This window comes from Vulpes vulpes, chromosome 1, assembly GCF_048418805.1.
Source record: "Vulpes vulpes isolate BD-2025 chromosome 1, VulVul3, whole genome shotgun sequence".
Classification (NCBI taxonomy): Eukaryota; Metazoa; Chordata; class Mammalia; order Carnivora; family Canidae; genus Vulpes; species Vulpes vulpes.
The window spans coordinates 18,533,275-18,551,227 of NC_132780.1; the positions used below are offsets into that span (position 1 = coordinate 18,533,275).

Consider the following 17,953-nt stretch of genomic DNA (forward strand, 5'->3'; position numbering starts at 1 on the left):
TCCCCTTTCCTTCCACCCTTTCCTTCCCCCCCTTTCCTTCCCTCCCATTCCTTCCTGTTCCTTCTCCTTTTCTCTCTTTCTTTCCTTTCTTATGGAGGGAGCAAAAGAATGCTGGATTTCATGCTCAGTGTTGAGGAAGACCCAGTCTAGTCCCTGCCCTATCACATCAGAAGACTCTCCAACCAAATTTTCCCCTTAAAAGTCTTCACTTGCAAGCGATTGAGGATTTCAACACTTTTGAGCATTAGCTTCCTCTTCTCCTGGGTGGGGCCATACAAATTAATGTCTTTAAATGTCTTAAATAGATACACCACAAAAGCTCAGTGTATGATTATACTGGCTTACTGCACATGGTAGACAAACTCTCATTTGCTTTAGTTATGATTTTGGGAAGCACAAAGGATCTCAGTCCAATGTGGAAAATCTTCCCATGATTCACTCGTCCCTAGCCAGTGGGGGCATCTCAAGGTACCATGCACTAGCTGCCCAGACTGCTTGTTTTGGGGAGAGTATTGAGATACTCACTGCTGAGTAGATTTTGTTGGCCTGTGGTACCTCTAATTTTTTTTTTTGAGAGAGAGAGATCCACCATAATTTTTCTTTTCGAGTTTCACTTTAGATCAAAATATTACACCATTCCTATTAATTGTGATGAGCTGAGGACAATAGAAGTATTCAAATTCACCTTATTCTAATAAAGCCATGAAGTGCAATAAAAAGTTGAATTTCACCTGTAAATGTTCTCTTCTAACATTTTCAAATCTACCTAAATACAGATTTAAAAAAATATATTTTTGTTTATTCAATTGAGAGACAGAAAGAGAGATTGAGAGCATAAGTGGGGCAGAGGGGAGAGTCAGAGTGAGAAGCAGACTACTGTTAGCTGGAGCTTGACCTGGGGCTCGAACCCCAGACCCAGATATCGACCCCCAGACCCAGATATCATGACCTGAACTGACGGTAGATGTTTAACCATCCTAGCTACACTGGTGCCCCCAAACTAGATTTATTTTTATGACACAATTAGAATTTCACATTAACAAAATATTAGATATATAGAAATGCAGATGGAGGAACAAGAATCTGTAGTGAAATAATATTACATATACAAAACACATATAGTGGGACACCTGGGTGGCTCAGTGGTTGAGCGCCTGCCTTTTGCTCAGGCCGTGATCCCGGATTCCCTGGTTTGAGTCCCACATGGGCTCCTTGCATGGAGCCTGCTTCTCCCTCTGCCTGTGTCTCTGCCCCCCTCTCTCTCTGTATCACTAATGAATAAATAAATTAAAAATCTTAAAAAAAACACATATAGTGAAAATGGGTTATGATAAATAAAAGTATAAATATCATTTTGCTCATTCACTAAAGAAAGCCTTTGACACTTCCAATTTCATATCATCAAATTTATTATTCTTGCTTAATTAAGAACACAACACAAACATGGATCTCAGGCGTTACTTTCAGGGGTACCTGAAAGTAAGATAATTTACTATAGTGATCTAATCTGGAAATCAGTAGGAACCAGTAAATCACTGCATGAAAGAATGAAGGAGGTCCTTTTGCTTTAGTGAAAGCAAGGGAGGATTATTATATTTCTCAGATTTCCTTGAAAGGAAACATTTCTTCAAATACTCAGGAGGGGGGGACACCTGGGTGGCACACGGTGGAGCATCTGCCTTTGGCTCAGGTTGTGATCCCAGGGTCCTGGGATCAATTCGTGAATCATGTTCCCTGTGAGGAGCCTGTTTCTCCCTCTGCCTATATCATTGCCTCTCTCTGTGTGTCTCTAAATAAATAAAATCTTTTCTTTTTTTTTTAAGATTTGTTATTTATTTATTCATGATAGACAGAGAGAGAGAGGCAGAACACAGGCAGGGGGAGAAGCAGGCTCCATGCAGGCAGCCTGACAGAGGACTTGATTCTGGGTCTCCAGGATCAGGCCCTGGCCTGAAGGCGGCGCTAAACTGCTGCGCCACCTGGGCTGCCCAATAAATAAAATCTTTTTTTTTTTTTTTTTTTTAATTTATATATGATAGTCACACACAGAGAGAGAGAGAGAGAGAGGCAGAGACACAGGCAGAGGCAGAAGCAGGCTCCATGCACCGGGAGCCGACGTGGGATTCGATCCCAGGCCTCCAGGATCGTGCCTTGGGCCAAAGGCAGGCGCCAAACCGCTGCGCCACCCAGGGATCCCAATAAATAAAATCTTATAAAAAATATACAGGAGAAATATATTTTGCCTCTGAGCACTACAGTAGCATTTATGTGCTTTGGTCTTTTTTTTTTTTTTAATAAAGATTTTATTTATCTATTCATGAGAGACAGAGAGAAAGAGGCAGAGGGAGAAACAGGCTCCATGCAGGAAGCCCGACATGGGACTCCATCCCCGGACTCCAGGATTACACCCGGGATTGAAGGCAGCGCTAAACCACTGAGCCACCGGGGCTCCCCTATGCTTTGGTCTTGAACATAGAAGAATGGTGAATTAATATTATAAATCTATCGTGTGGATGGCTTTGGCCTGAGGTGTACAACTCCCCAACCTGTACAATATTTGTTATTAAAAATGGGGAGTGCCAAAAAAAGGGGGGGCGGTGCCTGAACGACTCATTCAGTTAAGTGTCTGCCTTTGGCCAAGTCGGGATCCAAGGGTCCTGGGGTCAAGCCCCACACCAGGCTCCCTGCTCCACGAGGAGACTGCTTCTCCCTCTCCCTTTCCCTCTGCCTGCCACTCCTCATGCTTGGGCATGCTCTCTCACTATCATTTGCTCTGTCAAATAAATAAATAAAATTCAAAAATGAAATAAAAGTGGATTCAAAGGGTGCCTCAGTAGCTCACCATGTTGAGTGTCTGACTCTTGATTTTAGCTCAGATCACGATCTCAAGGTTGTGAGATTGAGCCCCACATCAAGCACTGCACAGGACTTGCAACCTGCTTTGGATTCTCTCTCTCCTTCTTGCTCTGCCCCTCCCACCCCTGCTTACACACAGCCTCTCTCTCAAAAAACAAAAAACAAACAAAAAAAAAACCACACAAGCTTTAAAATATTAAAAAAAGGGATCCCTGGGTGGCGCAGCGGTTTGGCGCCTGCCTTTGGCCCAGGGCGCGATCCTGGAGACCCGGGATCGAATCCCACATCGGGCTCCCGGTGCATGGAGCCTGCTTCTCCCTCCGCCTGTGTCTCTGCCTCTCTCTCTCTCTCTCTGTGACTATCATAAATAAATAAAAAAATTAAAAAAAAATATTAAAAAAAAAACACAAATAATTCAGCTGGTCCATCAGGGAAAACATAGAAGAATCAGCCACTTAGCATTCTCAGCACTTTGAATTTAGCCAGGCTAACTCCAGGAAAACACAAAACATAAAATACAATCAACCATCTCCAGAGGGACACGTGAAGGGGTAAGATCACTCTAATTAGCTCACTCTTTTCCAGCTAAACTCCCTTAGGTGCTGCACCTTTCAACCCTCTAGGATGGAAAATAAACCATCACTATAGGGAGAAAAGGGATGGAGATGCACCTTCCAACCATCTGGTGGGAGTCATGTTAACACATATGGATTACCTATTTGCAAGTGTCTAAATAAATAGAAAATTCTACTGAAGGGTGATTTAATGCTCAAGTGGCCTAAATGAGGACTGCTTGAAAGACTTAATTTGTGTACTTACATATGCTCCTCAAGAGAGAGTGATCTATTCAACTAAACAAACTGAGTGGGTTACATATTTTGACTGCTACTTAGAAAATTTAAAGCAAACACAAGATAATATCCATGCAGGAAACAAAAAGGGACCTTCTGAAATAGTGGCAAAAACTGAGCTCAAAAATATCAACTCCTGGACATGTACCTCCTACTACTCCACCATCTTTTTATGCTTTCTATAGGATGTCCGGAAATGAGGCATTAAAATCAAATCCTCAAATAAAATAAAATAAAATAAAATTCTCTGTCTGAGCACAAGAATTCTTGTCCCTTCAAATATCCTTCCAGCTGGAGTAGGAATGAAATGGACGTCAGATTAAAAGGAGACAAACTTAATAGGTGTACATACAGGGAATCCACAGGAATCAAAACAGGAATTCCATAGATGTGGAAATTCCAAAGACTGTCAGGCAAGATGAGGTGCCAATGTCATGCTGAACTAAGGAAAAAGGACTGGGGGCCTGGGGCTTCAGAGGAAAGGAAAACATTTCACATGGCAATAAGAAGGGCACATATTTGGTAATGACCTACCTTAGAGATGGGTCACTGAGATAAACTCTGTTAATAACTCTTATTCTGGGAAAGACCTCACCCCCCAATTTAGAATCTACTGTGTGTTTAAGGGACGGAGTAAAGGTTCTCAAGCCTGCAGGATCCCAAGTACCCTCAACTCAAAATCCTCACAAGGCCAATGTGGCACATTCGGTAGGTGGTGGTGAGGGCAGCATAGAAGCTGTCCTGCACTCCTGCAATCCCCCATCTGAAACTTCAAGAGTCTCACATGTTAGAAGTTGACCTGGTAGATTGTTTCATGCCATTGATCCAGTATTTTGCTCCTAACAATAGGTCAGTTCAATCAAACTCATTTCAACAGGGGAATGGGGTAAACTAGGTGATGAACCTTAAGGAGGGCACTAGATGTAATGAGTGCTGGGAGTTAGATGCAACTGATGAATCCCTAAACTCTATCCCATGAGCGAATAAAACACTATTTGTTAAGTAACTTGAATAAATTTGAAAGAAGAGGCGACGATGCAGGTGTATTTTTAAGTTAGCCCATTGATAGAATTAATGTTACTAAATGGGAATGGTTAGTAATTAGACCAAATGTTAAGGCAGTTTCTGAGGTCTAATGGGAGCCAGTTGAGCATATTTCTAGCTATTGGTCTTGAAGGATCTTCAGATAGACTAAGGGCAAGTACAGGCAACCTCATAAGTCTTCCTGGCTTCCAGTTGAAATTCCTTTGGTAATCTTTACATTGGCCGATAGAGCGCAGCACCAAGCTTGTCTATACATGAACTGTTATGATGATTTCTTTACATCCAATGATTTACATGCAGTTTCCAGAACCTCAGGAAAAATCCTCGCCAGTATACGTTCTCTAAACAGGTGTCAGTGTTAGTTAGCATTGCTGTAAGGCCTTTCTACATTCTAAAGCTTTTAAGGTTTTTCTCCAATATGTATTCTCTAATATGGACTAAGGGGTGACCAGTCCTTAAAACTGTTCTCAAATTTAAAACATTTTAAGGTTTTCTGCATTATGATTGTGTGATAAGTAAGTACTGAACAATGATTAGTGGCCATCGTATATTGTTTACATTGGTTAAGATTTTCTCATGAATGAAGCCTGTGATGTGATGTCGAATAATGCCTGAGATCTGGATAAAGGCCTTGCCACACTATTCACATTGGTAGGGATTCTTTTCTTCTTCTTTTTTAAAAAGAGGTTATTTATTTATTCATGAAAGATGCAGAAAGCAGGAGGCAGAGAGATAGGCAGAGGGAGTAGCATGTTCCATTCAGGTAGCCTGATAAGGGGCATAATCCTGGGATTCCAGGATCACACCATGAGCTGAAAGCAGGCGCTAAACTGCCAAGCCACCGAAAGATCCCCTGGTCATAACTTTGAAGTGGCACCTGAGATACCTTGGGAGCCTTTGGTTTGAAACAATTTCTCTATGGTTTGGAAAGAGACTTTTTTTCTAGTTTCTGTTTTTGTTTAAAAGATTTTCTTTATTGATTCATGAGAGACACAAACAGAGAGAATTTATTTATTCACAAGAGACACAGACAGAGGTAAAAGCAAGCTCCATGCAGGAAGCCCGATGCGAGACTCGATCCCAGGACCTTGGGATCACAACCTGACCCAAAGGCGGATGCTCAACCACTGAGCCAGAGAGGCATCCCTCTTTCTAGTTTCACTGTGTCCAGAGGTGTGTCCATCGGCAACTCTGGCCCCTTGGTTCCCCAAGGAACCAACTCAGTCCCCAGATTCCGGGTGTGTGAAGCTTTAAGTCACAACCATAGTTTCCATTGGCTGCTCCAATATCCTGTGCCAGATTCTACATGAGCAGATAAATACCACAGTTCCCATATGTCTATTGGGCAAGAAGCACAACAAAAACATCGCAAACATTATAGGCTTTGGATCTTGTTCTGCTATACATTGTATGGAACACATAGACTAACTCCATGCAGCATTCAGATGGTCCTCAGATGTTTCATGTGTAGGACTCATTCTGGTTGTCATTCTGTGCACTCACAAGCTTAAAGGCCAACACCTTCATAGGAACAATATCTCACCTAGATCTTCTCTGAGATGACAGCTACCCCAAGGATTCTTGTCCTTGGGAGTATGTTTGTCAATTTTTATACCCCCGTCTGCCATCATTGTAATTTTTCTTTTTCATGAGATCATGTGGAGGGAAGTGAACAACACTGACCAAGCAGGTGTACAGATATAAACAGATAGAACCTGTTTCTTTCCGTGGCATCTGGTCACGAGAAAACCAGATGAAGGGACACCAGAGTGGCTCAGCAGTTGAGTGTCTGCCTTCAGCTCAGATTGTGATCCCAGAGTCCTGGGATGGAGTCCCACATCAGGCTCCATGCAGGGAGCCTGCTTCTCTCTCTGCCTATGTCTCTGCCTCTCTCTATGTGTCTATCATGAATAAATAAATAAAATATTTTTTTAAAAAGAAATAAAAATGGATGAAGACTCATGATACAGAACATCCAGAAAATTTAGGTTAGAGCAAGTGGGTACCTTGCTGAATTCAGGATTTTGGAGTCATTGTCTGGAAGACGTGGTACACAGGGAACTTTGCTTCAGTTGGGCCAGTTCCCTGTCTGTGTTATCCTGTGAGATCTGGTGTCATCCCTGTTGGGTCATCCATGGACCAAAGATTTTTTTATTAGCATAGCAGCAGCATTTATTTGACATTCTTCTTAAGGAAAGCTTTTAATATAAGTGTCCCAGAAAACTCTATTTATGTTAAGTTGCTTTTTCTTTTATTTTATAAAATAGAAATAAAAGAGACTAGACCAGACTAAATTAATATGAACTCTGCGTGGTGAATTTCTTTGGATAGGCTCAGCAATGATAGAGGCAGAGATATCAGAGTCTACCGCCAGATCCCTCCCTCGCCCACCCAGATCTATCCCCTTCTGAGGCTCTGTCCAGGTCTGGCGTAGCTCTGGGATCTCTTCCCTTCCCAGGACAGATTAGAGGAGATCAGATTCTGAGTGGCTCTTCCTTTCATCTCTTCAGGGCTGGTGCTCACAATTCCCCAAACCCACAGTATGATAAGTGGAAGCAAAGGACTATAGATCTTAGTAATTTCATTTGCTTTTTTTCTTATATATATATATATACTTGTTAACTAATTTTTTGAAAGATTTTATTTATTCACTCAGAATACACACACACACACACAGAGAGAGAGAGAGAGAGAGAGAGAGAGAGAGGCAGACAGACAGGCAGAGGGAGAAGCAGGCTCCATGCAGGGAACCTGAAGTGGGACTCAATCCCAGGTCTCCAGGATCACACCCCGGGCCGAAGGTGGTGCTAAACCGCTGAGCCACCCGGGCTGCCCTTCTTTTCTGTGTTTAACATTAAATCCTGTGCTTCATGACCCTTTCATCTAGATTCCTATTTTCCATTCCTGGAGATTCAGTAGATGCTCAACTTACCAAATATAAATATCTATACATTATGACCTCATTAAAAAACAATGCAGCTGATTAATATCCTTCTGTCCTCCTATAGTTAGGATATTTTATTAGATATTTTTAATAAAGTTGTGTTGAGAACTCCTAAGATATACTCTTTCAGCAAATTCCCAATATAATAGACATAGAATATTGTGTAGACTCCAGATTTCCAGAATCTGTACATCCTGTATACCTGAAATTTTGTACCATTTGACCAACATCTCCTATTTTATCCTCAGTCATCTCCTGACCATCACAATTGTACTCTATCCTTTTTAAAACAGATTTTATTTATTCATGAGAGACAGAGAGGCAGAGACATAGTCAGAAGCAGTCTCCTTGGAAGGAGCCCAGTGTGGGACTTGATCCTGGACCCCAGGATCACATCCTGAGCCAAAGGCAGACACTCAACTGCTGAGCCACACGGGCATCCCAATTGTACTCTATTCTTAGGAGTTCAACACAGATTCCAGGTATTATTGAGATAATACAGTATTTGCCATTTTGTGTAGCTTATTGTTATCGCATAACATCCTCAAGGCTCACCTACTTTGTCCCAAATGGAAGCCTGTCCTTTTTTTAAAGGCTGAATTTTGGATACGGATATCTATAGATATATATAGATAGATATTATAGACGTTATAGAGTACGTATGACACATAATAGATTCTGATATATTTCTATATCGTAAACAATATTACATTATTGTAGATAGAAAGGGATATAGCTATATCACATTCTCTTGAACAACTCACCTGGAAAGCAGAGAAACGACAGGGAGATGACACTTCCTATTTGCTAGAATAACTAAGTTTCAGGAAAATACAAGGTAACACCAATGTGGAAGAATTAAAATGAATATATATCGCTAATGAGAGTGGACAGACTATAGGAAAACAGGCATATACTTACACAGTCATTTTTCTATCCTGTTAAGAAATACAAACAGGGCAGCCCCTGTGGCCCAGCGGTTTAGCGCCACCCTCAGCCCAGGGTGTGATCCTGGAGACCCAGGATCCAGACCCACATTGCGCTCCTTGCATATAGCCTGCTTCTCCCTCTCCCTGTCTCTGCCTCTCTCTCTCTTTCTCTCTCTCTGTGTCTCTCATGAATAAATAAAATCTTAAAAAAAAGAAAATATGAACACAACAATGAGAGCTCTCTGAACTAATCTACCCTTTCTCTATTTTTCCATTCATCCTAATTTCACACCTATAATCTACAAACCTTTTTTTTTTTCTTTTTTACAATAGGGAAACAGAAGATGCAGCACATAGGTCGGGCCCAGTACCTACATCTTCGTCGTTATTTTTTTTTTTTAAAGATTCTTTTTTATTTACTTATTCATGAGAGACACAGAGAGAGAGGCAGAGACACAGGCAGAGGGAGAAGCAGGATCCATGCAGGGAGCCCGACACGGGACCCAATCCCGGATCTCCAGGATCACGCCCTGGGCTGAAGGCAGGCGCCAAACCGCTGCGCCACCCAGGGATCCCCATTTTTGACCAATCTGAAGGGACAATTGTCTGATAGGCTGTGCAAGCCGCATTTAGGCAGAGGGAGTCTTCCCGAGGCAAATTCCGGGTCTTTTGAAGCTCTGTGCCCACGACGTTAGCACTGAAGTATGAAACAGGGATCCGGGAGCATCAGAAGATCTGCCGCGCTCATGGACATCTTATGCATTCATATTACACAAGGTGATCCTCAATGTCCAGTCCGTGATCCCCACCCGCTCTGGGGTCCTCTTCATTGTGGCTGATGCTGTACCCAGCTTCTTGAGGGCTCCGCATGTATTCTCTTTATGTGCATGTGTGAAGTCTTAGCAATAGGGAAGTGAGAGGGTGTGTTCAAATTCTGGGTGAGATAACAACGCTGGTTAGGGGATGGACTGGTCTGTCCGTAGACTCTGGTCCCACCTTGCCTGACCTGTGAACTCAAGTGTGTGGGCTTGCTTGAGATGGGTTTTGGGTGTCCTGCTCTGGAGACGAGGGCTGATGAAGAGAGGAGCACACAGCTACAAGTTTAGGCTCTGAGAGGGGCAGTGTGCACCACAAATATTCCCTGTGCATGTGCAGCGCTTGGTGGGCAATCCTGGGGAGGCGCTCTGGGGAGCCAACACCAAGGGTGAAGTCTGGGGTACTGACGGCAGAGTCCTACTGGTCTGTGGTGCGCATGTGCAAAAGTGGGCAGAGGGGGGCAGGAACTTATGATACTCAGGTTCTGCCCAGGGGAAGATGTTTAGGTCAAGTGAGAAAGTGGTCCAAAGGAAAGGTGGCCTGGTGTGGTGTTAAAAGGTGAAAGGATGAGGGCGCATGGCTGGCTCAGTACATTAAGCATCTGCCTTCTGCTCAGGTCACGATGTGGGGATCCAGGGATAGAGCTGGGAGTTGGGCTCCCTCCTCAGCAGGGAGCCTGCTTCTCCCTCTCTCTGCTCCTTCACATGCTTGTGCTCTATCAAATAAAAAAAAAATAAAATCTTAAAAAGAGAGATGAAATGATGCACATTCAACTTCTTTCATTTTCTTTTTTTTACTTCTACTTTTTTAAAAAAGAAGATTCTATTTATTTATTCATGAGAGAGACACACAGAGAGGCAGAGACATAGGCAGAGGGAGAATCGGGCTCCCCGAAAGGAGCCTGATGTGGGACTTGATCCCGGAACCCCAGGATTACGCCCTGGGCTGAAGGCAGATGCTCAAGCACAGAGACACCCAGGCGTCCTGTTTGTTTTGTTTTTGAGGAATCATTTAGAAATTGTATATTCGGTGTAAGAATGTAAGTCATGATGGTACAACAATCTCCTTTCCCAGAGCCACCCAGTTAAGTCACATGTGTACAAATCAAAGATCTGTATTTCATGATGTGTGTAACAGGAGGCAGATACATTCAATTTTGTAACGTAGAAGGAAGAGTGTTTGCACAAGGGTGTTGTGCTTACAATCACTGTGGAATATGTTTTCATATTCCGCCGCTCCGATCCACTTCTACGGATGTGAAAATGCCAGTTTCATGCAGCATTGGTTAAGGAATGCAATGTCACTGACAATGAGTGTGATATGACAATATTTACGTAAACCAACCATTACGTATTTATGTTGAACCCAGTACAAAATATCTTAGTGTCTACGTGTTTTATACTCTGAAATTGCAGAACGGAAGCCCTCCCCCAACCTCACAACCTGTATGTCTGAAGGTCAAACTATTACTGACTGGGGGAAATTCATGGGCATTTTTAAACTTTGTTTACATAATTCTCATTGTACAATTGATGATATGCCTACGTGTATGTTTGCTATCGCTATCTTAACCAATTGCAAGTATTTAGGAGGTCCTAAAAACAGAATTCTGTTTTTCAAGTCTGAATTTCATTGAGCTTAACTGGGCTTTCTGTTTAGGGCGCTAGAAGCTTAAAATCAAGGTTTCCGGAGGCATTGAAGGTACTGGTTTCCACATGATCTCCTCCATGGTCACAACCTGTGCGTGGTATCCTCAAGGGAGACAGACAATGTTGAGTCTCCCTGTTTCTCAAAATTTTATCCGTGGTCCTTTACTGCCAATTCAACTGAAGGAACTACTAGGCATTTTATATAAGTAAGGTTATTGCCCCATGGCTGGAATTACAAACTTGACAGTTTTGAACCAAGTACAAATAAGACAACTAATGAGTAGGAGAATGAATTCGTGACCTCCAAATGTACCCCTACAATTTCTACCACCCCCAACTCCATCCCTCCCCTCCTTCCTCTTTATCCCCCATTGTGACCTTAAGGTCTTCACCTCTGTGACCTTTACATTTCCGTGAAAACTCTTTCTCTGCAAAGGACTCTCCTAGTCTTCATTGCTCTTCTAGGTCCATGAAGTGTGTTTCAGACCTCTATACCAATAAACCCTTCTTGCCTGATTCTAGAGCTTTCTTCCTTCCATTGTCCCAAGAACCTCCATGTTCTTTCCTCCTCCTCCAATGCCATTTGTCCCTTCCCCACCCAATTCCAATGATTTTAGCCCATTTATCGTGTCTCCTATGTCCATTATCAATATCTGACCCATCAGTTAACAGAGTCCTTAGTTTCCTCATGACCCTACACTCATTACCCACAACCCTACACTCCCTGACTTTCTCATGGACCCTTTGGCCTACTGATGCCCACTCTTCTCCCAGCTCTGATGATCCCCCTCCACCCACATTAACTCTGTTCCCCAGGTATCATCTGTTCTCCCCATCCTTCATCTCTCATTGCAACACTGAATACTCCCAGGACTGCATTCACAAGTACTATCACCCTTCGACCCATATGGTCTTTAACCCATCACAGGCAATAAAGTTTGCATATGTCTTTTACCCAACCTTGCCTTTGAACTCCCTTTGCCCATTAATTTGTCATCCAGGATCCCCTTCTTTCTCACGATTTCCTTTACCCTCTCATTCCCTCAACACACATAGGCCTCATACCCTAATGTCCCTGCATACACCCACCCAACCTTCAAATCTGTAGTGCACTTTAACCCCTCAGTGACATTGAACAACCTAGTGCTTTTAGCCGTGTTCCACGTTACAGAACCTGTCTCAATGTTCAAGACCTAATCCTCAGTGCCTGTAACTATAACCTCTTTTGGGCAATAGGATCCTTGCAGATGTAATTAAGTTGATATGTCATACTGGATTCAGGTAAACCCCAATTCAATTCCTCTTGTCCTATTGAGAAGAGGGAAGTTTGTTTATTATTAGTTTTAAAAACATTTTATTTATTTATTCTGAGAGACACACAGAGAGAGAGAGAGAGGGAGGAAGGGAGAGAGAGAGGCAGAGACACAGGCAGAGAGAGAGAGAAGCAGGGTTCCTGCAGGGAGCCTGATGTGGGACTCAATCCTGGGACTCCAGGATCACTCCCTGGGCTGAAGGCAGGGGCTCAATCACTCGGCCACCCAGGCGTCCCAAGAGGGAAGTTTACACACACAGTGCTGTGTGATGAAGGGGCAGTGACGTGTTTACTAAGACAAAGATCGAGGATAGCTATAGTCCCCCGAAGTTAGAAAGCAAGACTCAATTCTTGAGACAAAATGTGGCCCTGCCAACAGCTTGGCTTCAGATGTCTAAGTGCCTCCAGAAGTGTGACACAATAATTTTTTGGGTTCTTTAGCACCCAGTTGTAAATACTTGTTACAGCAGCCCTAAGAAACTAACATGGGTCCTGTCTTCTCTTCCCTTGTGGCTGTGTTACTCCAAGCTCCCAGACTGTGCATTTCATTTATCCCTGTGCGCTCATTGTTACCGCCCCGCCCCGCCCCATATCACTACTTGTCTTCATGCCATGTACCTCAACCTAAAGTGGCACTCTCATTACTCTTTCAGTGGCATATATTGTGAATATGGTCCTTGATGACATTATGAAGCAACATTGTTAAACATCCTACCAGAATTCTTATTTTCTCTCTTCTGTACTAGTGCATGCTTGAAAATGTTGTATATTCTCACACATGTAGTCACATATTCTAACTTAAATATGTTGTGTAACTCTTTCTAGAAGCTATTTGCATTTTTCCATTTAGCTTAAAGTTTTACCCCAAAAGACCATACCATTTACTACAGTCCATTCTAGAGAACATAATAATTACCTGTATATTTCACACTTGACATTGGCCAAAAAGCCAAGAAGCGATTACCTATATATTTCAGAGGTGCTTTTTCCTACTCACCTATGACTGTCTTCAGATTCCGAAGCTTCACCATCTGCACTGCCTTGGGTGTCTAGCCTGCTGGCCTTCTTTGCAGACTCTAGACTTACCAGCTCTCACAATCATATTAGCCAATTCATTACAGGAAATTTATCCTGCTCTCTATCTATGCAGAGACATATAGAAAGAAAGACATCTCTTTCTTTATGTAGTAAACCTGTATCTTATCACTGTCTATACAAATATAGACTAAAAATATGCATAGATGTGTGCATATCTATTCTATCGATTCTTTGAGAATCCTACTATAGATTTTAGTGTCCATACATTTTTTCCACGCAAAATCAACCTACTGAACTTAATTGATATTAATTACTATATGTTTTATCTTCCTTTATTTTTTTTAAAAGATTTTATTTATTTATTCATGAGAGACACACTGAGATAGGGAGAGACACAAGCAGGGGGAAAAGCAGGCTCCTCAAGGGGAGCCAGGCAGGGGACTTCGTCCTGGGACTCCAGATCACAAGAGAGCCGAAGGCAGACACTCAATCACTTACCCACCCAGGTGTCACACTATGTGTTATGTCTAAACACACACGATATGTTATGTCTAATTTGACAGAACTTCCTTTCCATGTGCTTCTCTGAAAAATTGTTTTTCTGTATTATCACAAAACTTAAAAGAGAAAGTCAAATGCCAAATTCCAGTTGAAATCTTCTGCGTCCGTGTATGCACATATGTGTGTGTTTAATTAATACCTGAATGTATGCAGTTTTTCACATTTGCCATCAATACGAGATCTTTCCTAAGAATTTCGTATTTGGGGTTCCTTTTAAACAGCTTTATTTGTTATAACTTACATGCCACACAATTTATCCACTCAATGTGTACAATTGATAGCTTTTTAACTGAGTCACATGTAGATGTAAGCAAACCATTGTCAATTTTAGAACATTTCATTACCTTCTTTCAGTGGCATATATTCTGAATATGGTCCTTGATGACATTATGAAGCAACATTGCTGCCTCATTTCATTACCTTCTAAGAAACTTCACACTCTTTAGCTGTCACCACTCTCATCTTCTTATCCTTTTTTTTTTTTTTAATTTTTATTTATTTATGATAGTCATACAGAGAGAGAGAGAGAGAGAGGCAGAGACACAGGCAGAGGGAGAAGCAGGCTCCATGCACCGGGAGCCTGATGTGGGATTTGATCCCGGGTCTCCAGGATCGCGCCCTGGGCCAAAGGCAGGCGCCAAACCGCTGCGCCACCCAGGGATCCCCTCATCTCCTTATCCTCATATCTAATCCATAATCTGCTGACATTTTTCCAGTTTTCTTCACCTACTATTGACATGACATTATATAAGTTTAAAGGTGTATAATTTAACTATTATATATATTTAAAAACATATATATATTGCAAAACATATACCACAGTAAGTGTAGTTAGCATCCATTATCTCATAGTTTACAATTTTGTGTGTGTGTTATAAGAATTAATAAGAATTTTTTAGCAATTTTCAGATAGCCAATATAGTATTGTTAAATATAGCCAACATATATTTTATATATCCACCATATTATCTACTCATCTGAAAAGAGACACAAGTCATTTCCAGGTTCTGGCAATTAGGAGTAATCCTATTGCAGGGTCTTTATTTTTCATATGTTTATAATTTTTCTAGTTTTGTACTTGTACCTGACTTCCACTTTCATGGCACTGTTGTAGGAAAAGATGCCTGATACGATTTCAATCAAATTTATTAAGACTTGTTTTGTGACCCAATATAAAATCTATATTGGAGAATGTTCCTTTTGCATGTGAGAACAACGAGTTTTTTGCTGTTGGTAGCACGTTGTAAGTCAATCTGCGAAATATCATTGAAGTCTGGTACTTCCTTATTGATTATCTTGTCCCACATTGAAGGTGCACAATTGAAGTCCCCTGCTATTGTATTGCTGTCTCTTGTTCTGTTCTTGTCTGTTCATTGTTGCTTATATATTTGGGTACTTTTATGTTGGGTACACAACTATTCTAATGATTACATCCTTTTGTTGAATTAACTCCTTCATTTTATTGTATTCAGGGAAAGAAGGTTATATTGATTTGAAAAACTGCGAAAGATTACTACGTATCAAATAAAATTCGTTTTTAAAAGTAGGTGACTCCTATGTATCCAACCTTTGAGCAAATTGACACCACAATGTAAGCACAAGCAGTATTATTTAGCTCAAGGAGCAAAAAGCAGTAATCAGAAGTAAATGTCCTCTTAATACAGTCGCTAAAGAAATACACAAACCTACAGCTTTAATACAAACTCATAGATACATATGCTTAGCCAGCTTTTGCCAACAATAAATGAGTAAATGTTTTATTTTCAATAAATGCACATATACTGTATTAAACCTTTAGTCACATGTAATGTAGTTAGTCTAAAAATCAAAGCATAATGTAAGGTTTTCTTATGTGAAGACCTACATTTCAGAAAGAATCCAACTTGAACTAAAGTCACAATCAGAAGCACTGTAAAGGTGACTCATACAAAGCCTGTCATTTGCATTGTATCCAAAGAATAGCTGCCCAGGAATAATATCAGGAATCTTACGAAGGGGTATTATGATAACCTACCTGAAAGGACGAGTAAGTTATTTGGAGACTTTAAATAGCAGAGAACAATGTAAATTAAATTACATGTGAGAAAATCTGCAATGTATAATAGCCACAGATAGAAAACTAAATACTGTGGGGAAAAGATTGATTAGCCCATACTAGTTGGTTTCAACGAACCATTGGCTACTTCTTCCAGTAATTACCAAGATTATCATGGCAACAATATTTTTCCACACACATCAAAATCTGGAAGCAGTAACTCCTTCTCAAATTGTCATTTAGTGCTCTCTTTTTCCCAACCTCGAAGCACACAAGTAGGTTTTTACTATTGACTAGCCACTTAGGGGACACAGGAGATATAGATGTTCATAAACATTACATAAGCTGTAATTGATGTACCTGGAAAAACACCAAAATTTATGGGAAAGTACATTGTTTTTCACAGGGGTATTACATGAGTTATAAACACACTGTTAGAGTCCTACCAAAACTAGAATGGGGGAAATCTTTTTTTCCCAAATGCACCATAATTAAAAACACTGCACGATGTAATCCCTTTATTTTATAATGACCCGTACAGTGTCTGACTAGTCTTTGACTCAAAGTCTACTTTGATTGATGTGAGTATACCCATCCTGATTTCATCTGGTTTCTATTTGCGTGGTATATCTTTTTTTCACACCTGCACTTTCTGAGTGTGTTCTTAAGGCTGAAGGAAAACATACTTGGCTCTTCTATTTCTTTCCATTCAGGTATACCTTTCAATTGGAGAATTTAGTCCCTTTATATTTAAAGTAAGTAGAGATTAAAGTATGGAGTTACTGGTGTCATTCTTTCATTTCCTGTCTGTTTTAGAAATATTTGCTCTCTTCTTCATTTGCTATTCATCTTTGTGATTTGGTGATTTTCTGTGGGTGTATACTTCCACTATTTTCTCCCTATCTCCCTGTCTCCACCCGTCCCATATCTTGTATCGACTACAGGTTTTTACTTTCTGGTTACCAAGAGGCTTACAGAAAGACCTCTTTTAACAGTTGATTTTAACTTGTTAACCGCTTAATTTACATATAAAACTTTTTCAGGCTTGAGAGAACTCTTAAGAAATATGAATTTCCATTTGTATGACATCGTAGGGAAGACTTATCTACTCTCTTTGTGCTATCTGTGCTGATTTCCTCATTGGAACCACACCACCTGATGTTGAGAAATTAACTTATAACCATGGCGATTATCAAGATTTGTCAGTATTTTACAGGACTGCCACCTATTTGTCCTTAAAGACCAACTAGAAAAGCATTTTACTTAAACTATCCACAAAGTTTTTTAGTTTTAGTGAATGGAGATTGATATTCGGAAAACTTATTTCATGGTAACTTACATTAATGTTATAACCATGAACAGCATCTCCATTTAGATCTTCATATATTCTAATTCATATTGTTGTTGAACTTCAATAGGAAATGAGGTTGGCATGAGACCCACCTAAGGAAGAAGGGCATCTCATCTCTGATGCAGCAACAGTCAGCCATATAATTTCATATACCAACTAGGCATCCATGAATTTTCTAAAGTGTAATTTTCTAAAGCATTAAATGTACTAGTCACCGACCTCATACAGGGTCAGTATAAAACAAGCACATCGAAATTATACCTTTGCAAAAATCCATCCCTTGTATCTTTTGAAGCATAATACATTATCCTCACATTTAACTTTGTTCTATTCCTTGTAAGTATTTGATGTAGAGTACTGTCTAAAAAGGGTAACTTATATACTGCTTTCTATTGATTTGTGACATTTAATGACATTTGATGTTCAGTAAGTACATTTCTAAAAATTTATGTCTTTCAACTTACTTTCCTTTTGTTATCTCTGATGTTTTCTAAAGTCTATATATAAAAACAAGGTCTTTCCTCATTCATCTGTTTGTAGGTTTTGAATCTAGTACGCGTTTTGGGA

The 17,953-nt window shown here is 40.8% G+C and overlaps 1 pseudogene; it reads left to right on the forward strand.

Annotated features, from left to right (window-relative positions):
- LOC140597767 (vomeronasal type-1 receptor 4-like) overlaps window positions 1-7,670 on the forward strand; it is a 28,276-nt pseudogene extending 20,606 nt beyond the window's left edge.
- The last annotated feature ends 10,283 nt before the right edge of the window (window positions 7,671-17,953 follow it).